Here is a 9,731-nt window from a genome sequence, read left to right on the forward strand (position 1 = left end):
CGTTGTCGGTCAATGAGACATACTGGGTACACGTGGTTTCGTACTCATACTACACTTGCTGCACTTTTGTGGTGCAGATTGAGTGATTGACTTTCAATTTGGGAACGTTCTTCGAGATTGGATATGAGTTTGAATTATCTTGGAGTTGTGGTGTGCTGTTTGGGATATTCTGCGGCCCACACCTTCAGTCTACCTCTATTTATTAGGTTATTTTGTTATGCTGATAGGATAATTCTTATGTTTAGATTTTTATATTAGTTTGGAATTGTATCATATTGTAGAAGCTCTTGTACTTATGACACTAAATCTTGGGGTAGTTTTATTTATATTCCGCATTTATTTGAATACTTAGTATGTTAGATATTAGTTTGATACTTATCTTTCTCACGTTTAAGTTGAATTGGTGATACTTGTTGGGTTGGCTTACCTATCGGTTGGGAACATAGGTGCCATCACGACTCGTGATTTTTGGGTCGTGACAAATTCCATATCTTCATAATTAATATATTATTAAACCAATAAAACGAAATAATAATTAGATTTCACTATAACAAAAATAATTTGTCATGGTAATAAAAAGATATTTTAATAAAGAGTGTTAAAGTCTTTACTGATATTAATATCATTAGATCCAGTGTCACTAAAGCCTTTAGGAATATATACAAAAAATGCTAATTATTGCTAAAATATATATTTAATGATAATTACTAATTAATTATCGTTAAAAGTCATTTTTTATGTAGTATTTATTGATTCACAAGGTTGAAAACACAAAAGAAATATGTGAAGAAGACGTTATACACCTAATTAAAATCAAAGGATTTATAGAATAGTATGTATATATGTATTAATATTATTTTATTTTTGTTTATTGTTTTTACGTTCGTTTGAAGTCAATATTGAAGTCCCTAAATAAATTCAAATTTCACATTGACCAAAAATGAAATTCAAGAAATAATGAAAATCGAAAATAATTAAAGCCCAACCCAATATTAATGATGTTAAAATATTCAAATATTATTAAAGTACAAAACTGAACGGAAGGAATATCATATGCAATACTTTTTCTTACAAGTAATAATGTATCAAGCTGTACTTATAGAAAAAATATATGTTTTTTTTTAAAAAGTTTTAATAACTATAAAGATTAATTGATGAAATAGGTAAGTCTTGAAATGCACGACTTTAAATGTGATAATTGTTTTTCATTAGAGAGCAGAAAACATCACATGTTATAATGCACGAGTCATTATAAGATTTAACTATTTGAGATCATATTATTTTTTTAAAAAGCACACGCAAAATATTTATTTTATTCGATTTATTGTATATAAGTTATTCATATATTTTAAAAAATAATTATCTCAAATTATATTCTCCGTATCGTTGGATAATTTCTAGAACTTTTAAATTATTTATTCTTTAAAATTTTAATTATTTTTTCATTTTATTCTTAACAGTTATAGCTTAATTATGGATGATATGATATTATATTTATTCAAATATCAATAAAGAGAAACAATTTAAAAGAAATCTTCCTAAATAATATTTTTAAAATCACCATAGATAAACTAAGAACAAAGAAGAGTGTATATATATATATATATAAAAGCATGTGATATGACTTGTTAATAATTAAATAGGACTATTTGTACAAAGTTTGGTTGGTCTTCGTTTCTTAATCTACAAAATTAAGAGGAGATCATCAAGAGATCTATTAAGATAATAATTGATACTAAGATTATTAAATTCAAATTCGGATAATATTACGGATTACGTTGAAAATTGCAATATTTTTGACCAAAAGTTTGGTTAGTTTGAATTTATTATTTAATTTGTTAATTGTTGCAATTAGTGGCTACTAATGTCTAATAGTGACTCATAGTACAACTTTTTAAAGTAAGAACCTAACTAAAGGTTATTTCCTTGCTTACTTCTTAGTTCTAATCACTATCATAATTAGAAAAACAAAATTTAACTTAATATTTATTTCTTTAAATTTCATTTCAAGTTTGAGTATGTGAAGAGGTGATATGCAAATGCATTAGTAAAGAAGTGCGAGAGGTTGCATATAGTAGGGTTGAGCCGTTGAGGAGAAACAGAGATAGGCCAAAAAAATATTATAGAGAGATGATTAAACATGACATGACATATCTTCAACTTATAGAGGACATGACCTTCAATAGGAAGGTAAGGAGGTCGCAAATTAGAGCAGAAAGTCAGTAAGTAGTTAAGAGTTGTCATATTACTAATCTATTCATGTATTTGGTTGTGTGGTACTATAGAGCACCATGTCTGTCGTTGTATTAACGTATTCATGGCTTTTGGGAGTTGGTACTTGGTATCACATTACATTTTAATATCTCACATCGTAGCTGTTTAATTTATTTTGCTGTTGCTATGTTTTCTACACTATTTTCTTTTTCTATGTACTCAGATGCACTCGAGTCGATGATCTTTCAGAAAATAACTTTTTATCTCTACAAAGTAATAATAACATTAAACCCATACATCCAAATAAAACTTTAACTTCAAATAAATCTAATCTTAATTATGTCCGAACATAGCCTTAATTTTTTGTTGATTTAAGAATGATGTCACGCACCTTAAACTTAGAATTCTATAGGATACGTGCTCATGAATCATTTCAAACATTTTCACTAAACTGTTGTAATCAATGACTACTAATTAATACAACTTTTTAAATTAAGAACCTAATTGAAAGTTACTATTTCTTTGTTTCTTTATATTGGGGGTGACTTCTTTATTTAGTAGCAATCACTATCATAATTATTCTTAGCTTCTGGCTTAGTATAAGGATAACTACAGCAATACTTTAGAATAACATAAGTTTAATCCTTTAGTTTTTTAAGGTCTATGAACTCCAAGTTAATATTATACGATAAAAATGAGTTAATTATCAAATATTTATAGTTATTTAGCGAAAAAGCAAAAAAATACTGAATTCATATAAATGTTATTAATATTATAGATTCGCGCCTGCCTTGATCAATTTAAATTCTTTGAAGTCACTAAGTTACAATTTAAATGTTTAGATATGTATGCATTTGATATTTCCTAGCCTTTACAAATATAGGATGCTTGAGAGAATTTCATCAAAGTAAGCAAACATATGTCATGATGGCACATGATATTACCAAATAATAACACATTACAACTTTAATGTTTAGAAGTGCTCTCGTTTATGTGAATCCTTCTTTTTACTCCGTCAAAAAATGACATATTTCTATATTAAGTAATAATTTAAATTTAAACTATTTATAATCTTTAATCAAAATGATTTGTAGCCATCCAAACTCGATTCTTTCTTAAAACTTAAGTTTTTAAGAAAATTACGTGGTTCTAACAATTTTCACATATATTTGGAAAGAATAATTGTCAAAGGGTAGTTTATTATTCCCAAGGAATAATCCACTTTTCCAATGAGCCAACACCACGTGGCGCGTGCACCTTTCTTTTAAGTCTTTTCTCGACTCTAAATTCTAAAAAGAAGAATTTCTTTTTTATTTTTCCTAATAGTTGAAATTCGATTAAATAAATATTCCTAATGTTTGTGAGCATTTGAATTAACTTATTTTAGGTGTTTTTAAGCTAAAGTATTTTTTAACAATTTTAAAGTATTTAAGTAAAATTAAAAGTTACTTATAAGCATTTATCTTAAAATAAAAATAACAAAAATAATAAGTTAGACATTTTAACTTATAAATCATAAATTCAAAAGCCAATCCAAACAAGCTTGAAAAAGATCTCATATTAAGAGCAAAATAATCCATAACACAAATTTAAATTCTAAAAAATATTCTACTCTACCACATTATGGTTAGTAGAGAACAAAATTCCTTAGTCCACCTCCGCGGGGAACTCTTTTACTTCGCCGGTAAATCAAGAATCCAACTTTTCTTCCGGTGAACTATCATTTTCATCTCTTTATTTTAAGAAATTTCCTCTCCACCACTCGATTGATGACATTCCCTTTCTTGACAGCTGCTTGTTTTCACATAAAGGTTAGCAAAATATCTGCTTTTCTCACATACCCCCACCCCCACCCTGAAACAGAGTATCCACTATATGGTATTTGTTCACTCTTTTAACAACCTAACCTGTGACCCTTTTCTGAGACATTGAAATGGAGTATAGGGTGGTGGGGTGGTGTGAGGTGGGGGTGGGGTGGAGGGACCCAAGTGGGTAGTGCCCTTCTACTTTTCTTGAAAAAAAAGGTGAGCTTATTGGGCAAGTTGTAAAGTTTCTGCTGATAAGTGAGTGAATTAGAAGTGGGAAACAATGAGAACACCAAAGCAGTTTAGTTTTTTAGTTCAACATTATTGAATGAAAAAATGTATGTCAAAATATTATTTGAGGTTAACATGTTAATTATTTTAATCAGAAAAGCCAGATGGGATTTGCCTATATGGAATATGTTCTTTAAACTTTTGTTTTAGTTATAAAGATTGAAACTTTATGCCCCAACAGTTCCATGTGCGATTTGTATAAGATTTGTACAAGTTGGGTGTAGATGACTACCAAATTCTTGGTCAAGAAGTTGTGAACATATACATATTGTCAAGAAGACTGATATTGCTACAGTTACTCTAATTGGAAGTAAGGTGATACCTTGCTTTATAAATACTCATATGCATATTTGTCTCTTCATTTAAACTCAAAAAAAAAAAAGATTTTCTATTGACTTTCAAATTTTGCATAATGGGGTTGTTTTCACCATGTTATACAGAGATGTTGGAGAAATGGCTTGGAGTGGTTTGTGGCAAGAATAATATTGATACTATAGATGAGAACAATATTCATATCAATGGAAAAAAGGTTAGAGGGACAGTTGTGTTGATGAAGAAGAATGTCTTGGACTTTACGGATGTTGGTGCTTCTCTTCTCGATCGATTTCATGAAGTCATTGGCAAAGGTGTTTCTTTGCAGCTCATCAGTGCAGACCATGCAGAACCTGGTATATCCTTTTAACCCCTTCATGGAAAAACTACATGTGAGAGTTATTTTTTATGTATATAGTAGACGTTGAACTCCTTGGCTTTTCGTGTGTTTACTTCCTTAACTTGAGTAATGATAATTCAAGTTATAAGTTGATCCTAGTCCAATTCTTTGAGTGTGTCTGACTTGTTGTTTTTCTGATCTTTTCTCCCTATTTTGTAGTTGTTGAATTGTGTAACCATCTCATTTAAAACTTGAACTACGAGAAAGGGTACACTTTATTAATTTATGCCTACAACATGCCCTCATATGCGAGTCTTTTTCTTAGATCAAGTACATGAATATATTATTTTGTTTTGGATGATCGCGAGACTTGATAAAAAGGATTGCTTGATATAACTCTAATGTCATGTTGAATGGCAGAAGGATGTACAAGAAAAAAAAGGAAAGTTTGTATGTTTAATACACACACCTTTAAGCATACTGCTATGTTTAATTTTTTGTAGGAAATGGATGTACAGGGAAGTTGGGACAACCAGCATTCCTGGAAAATTGGATTTCCACATTGACGTCAATATCAGCGGGAGATGCTACATTTAATGTGACATTTGACTGGGATGAGTCCATGGGAGTTCCTGGAGCTTTCATAATCAAGAATTACCACCACAGTCAGTTTTACCTCAGGACAGTCGTTTTAGAAGATGTTCCTGGACATGGTGAACTTCATTTTGTGTGCAATTCATGGGTGTATCCAGCACACCGCTACAAATACGACCGCGTGTTTTTTGCAAACAAGGTATCTCTAGCATTAAACTAGAAATGCTAGTGGTGAGTTAAATAAAGAAAAGTAACCTAGTTAGCAATTAAAAATCAGAAGCAGCATTGAGGTTCAGGCCTCATTGTTGGACTTGTATTAGTTAGCAACAACCAGATATACTGACAAAACTTCATGATATTTACGTGTATAATTTTTTGGGGCGTTCTCTTTGGGTCCTCTTTAAGAGCCTAAAAGGTTAATTATTTGTTCTAAATAGACAGAAGTTATGAGAATTCCTTAGCAAACTATATAATGATAAGTGAACAGCCGTTCCTAAGCTTTGATAGGAAAGCTACATATTAATATCTAAAAACTTGGGAGTTTTTCTTGAAATGATAAACAAACAGCTGTATACAGTTGATAGGTTCACATATGATAAGATATGCTGAAATTAAAATTTTCTGGTATTCCAGACATACCTGCCTAGCAACACACCGGAGCCTCTCAGACCATACAGGGAACAGGAGCTTCTTAGTCTTCGTGGAAGTGGTTCAGGCAAGCTCAAGGAGTGGGACAGAGTGTATGATTATGCATTCTACAATGATCTTGGATTTCCAGATAAGGGGCCAGACTATGTTCGACCTGTGCTTGGTGGATCGAAGGAATATCCATATCCTCGTAGAGGCAGGACAAGCCGTTGAGCAACCAAAACAGGTTAGATCACATATAAAATTGAAGTCATCATTTTACAAGGTTATGACTTATAATTTGCATTGCTGTAGAAACTTTATTACAATGAAATGAATTCAAGATCAATGAAGTACTATGGATAATAAGCAGCTGTTATTCCTATTGGCTTTGCAGATCCTATGTCAGAGAGCCGGTTGCCGCCTTTAGGTTTGGACATTTATGTTCCACGAGATGAGCGTTTCACTCCTATGAAGCTTTCAGATTTCCTTGCATATGCTGTTAAATCTTTGGGTCAGGTCCTCGTTCCTGAGATTGTTGCTTTATTTGACAAAACGATCAACGAGTTTGATAGCTTTGAAGACGTACTCAAGCTTTATGAAGGTGGGATAAAACTGCCTGACCATCATTTAAAAAAACTCAGGCAATGCATCCCATGGGAGATGCTCAAAGAACTAGTCCGCTCCGATGGTGAACCATTTATCAAATTTCCGATGCCTGATGTAATCAAAGGTACCAAAGGGCTTTCAAGCTTAAGATACTTCCTGATATGTTAGATCTTGCATCATAAAATTGATAACTAATTATAAGCATTTCTTTTAAAATTTACTGCAGTTGATAGGTCTGCCTGGAGGACAGATGAAGAGTTTGGACGGGAAATGCTAGCTGGAGTCAACCCTGTTATCATTCGACGTCTTCAGGTAACAAACAAGATTCATTGTACTAGATGGGTTTAATGATTTTTGCTCTCATGCATGTTTCTAACCCATCAAATGCTTATCAGGAGTTTCCCCCGGCTAGCAAGTTGGATCCTGAAGTATATGGTAATCAGACCAGTTCAATCAAAAGGGAGCACATAGAGAAAAACATGGATGGACTAACTGTAGATGAAGTAAATTCCTGACCTATTTTCCTCTTGCACTTGAATATACCGAAGAAGCCTTGGGAAAATATGACGAAGGCTTTCTTTATTTCCTGAAACAACTTGACTTTTGTCTAAGAAAATATAGTAATGATTATCTGAACTTGTGGGTGCAGGCTATTGAGGGTAATAGGCTGTTCATTTTAGACCATCATGATGCATTGTTGCCTTACCTAAGACGGATTAATACAACAAAAACGAAGACTTATGCCAGTCGGACTCTCCTTTTTCTTCAAGATAATGGAACATTGAGGCCACTTGCAATTGAGTTGAGCTTACCTCATCCACAAGGAGATAAACATGGTGCCACCAGCCTTGTATTTACACCAGCTAACGAGGGTGTTGAAGGCACTGTCTGGCAGCTGGCCAAAGCTTATGCCGCTGTAAATGATTCTGGCTATCATCAGCTTATCAGTCATTGGTAAACTTCTTAGAAAAGTAGATGCAAAGATGTAAATGTTTCATGGTATTCCAAATAAATTTAGTTAATTAACATCAACTCAACTTGCAGGTTAAATACTCATGCAACAATAGAGCCATTTGTGATTGCTACGAATAGACATTTGAGCGTACTTCATCCAATATTCAAGCTTTTACAACCTCATTTCCGTGATACCATGTATATAAATGCTTTGGCTCGGCAGATACTCATCAATGCAGGTGGAATACTTGAGCTGACAGTTTTTCCAGGGAAATATGCCATGGAAATGTCATCTATTGTCTATAAAAGTTGGGTGTTCACCGAGCAAGGACTTCCTGCTGATCTTCTTAAGAGGTCTGTGCAAAGCTTCGACTTATAAACTCCATCGCAGTATCGATCTTATCAAAATCTAACACCCCACTTTCTTTATCGCAGAGGAATAGCAGTGCCAGACTCAAGCCAACCCTATGGCCTTAAACTTCTAATTGAGGATTATCCTTTTGCTGTAGATGGGCTTGAGGTTTGGGCAGCAATCGAAGCCTGGGTTGACGACTACTGTTCATTCTATTACTCAACAGATGACGTGATCCGTGATGACACTGAACTCCAGTCTTGGTGGATGGAAGTTCGCAATGAAGGTCATGGTGACTTGAAAGATGAACCATGGTGGCCTCAGATGCAGACACGCGCTGAACTCATTGAAACATGCACAACTATCATATGGGTGGCTTCTGCTCTTCATGCAGCTGTCAACTTCGGGCAGTATCCTTATGCTGGTTACCTCCCAAATCGCCCAACAGTAAGTCGTCGATTCATGCCTGAGCCAGGCACTCCTGAGTATGCTGAACTTGAATCTAATCCTGACGTTGCCTACCTAAAGACAATCACAGCCCAGTTCCAAACTCTACTAGGTGTTTCATTAATTGAAATATTGTCACGACATTCTTCAGACGAGATATATCTGGGACAGAGAGAAAATCCAGAGTGGACTTCAGATGTTGAACCACGACAATCATTTCAAAGATTCCACGACAGATTAGTAGACATTGAGAACAGAATAGTGGAAAGGAACAGTGACAGCAGATGGAAGAATCGCAACGGACCAGTTAAGGTTCCATATATGTTACTATACCCCAATGCCTCAGGTGACAACAGTGAAAGTGGACTTACTGGTAAAGGAATTCCCAATAGTGTCTCAATTTGACGTGTTCTACAGCGCGAATATAATAGCCTGATTGGCAACATATAGTGTGTATATCCATTCTTCTATGTCAAAATTTCTTTAGCCAAATTCTATCATTGTTATGTGTGTTTCTGCTTGGACTTCATGACTCAGCCCAAGAAGGGAAAATGCAGTACTGCATCCTTGTATATAGCTAAAGTCTAAACACATCACAGTAACTTTTTCCTATTTTTTCTGTATCTACAAATGATTTTATGGTTTCTGCACAATGATCCTATATATGAAATGCAGCTAAAAGCACATATGCTAAATCTATTGGTATTGGTTGATAATATTTGAAGTTCTTCAATGAACAGATCAATGAAGACTCTAAAAAAAACTCACAGATTCCGTAAAGCTAATGATACTTTTGATACAGTTGTTACTTTTTTTAAAAGTGGTGTGGAAGTATCGAGTGAAATTGTCTCTCATTAATGTTAAATTTGACAAGATTCAAAAATGGATCAATGAGAAGATATGATAGTTAGGAGGATAATTCTTTCATTGGTAGAAAAGTAAAAGATAACACCTTTTTGTAGGTGAAATTTAGGTGAACAATAAATTGGTTCCACGAGGTAAATCTTGACATTTTGACATATTGTGATGTCAGGGATGACATCAATAGGAAGAATTCACTCCTATAAATAGGTAGCTCCTAATTCATTTGTAACACACCTCTCACTTGCCTTCTCATCTCGTAAGACATTTGTTCTTCTTTATCTCTTGTAGTATTTCACCTGTACTCTTTTGGAGTGAAACAAAT

At 33.4% G+C, this 9,731-nt stretch overlaps 1 pseudogene across 1 annotated transcript; it reads left to right on the forward strand.

The window, feature by feature from the left end:
- Positions 1–4,176: 4,176 nt before the first annotated feature.
- Positions 4,177–9,240, forward strand: LOC107031568 (annotated as a pseudogene). The gene is made up of 10 exons (XR_001458244.2): positions 4,177–4,620; positions 4,751–4,978; positions 5,466–5,755; positions 6,190–6,430; positions 6,581–6,916; positions 7,019–7,104; positions 7,188–7,295; positions 7,442–7,746; positions 7,837–8,100; positions 8,182–9,240. The product of XR_001458244.2 is annotated as a probable linoleate 9S-lipoxygenase 5 (transcript).
- Positions 9,241–9,731: the final 491 nt, after the last annotated feature.

This window comes from Solanum pennellii, chromosome 9 (assembly GCF_001406875.1).
Source record: "Solanum pennellii chromosome 9, SPENNV200".
Lineage (NCBI taxonomy): Eukaryota > Viridiplantae > Streptophyta > Magnoliopsida > Solanales > Solanaceae > Solanum > Solanum pennellii.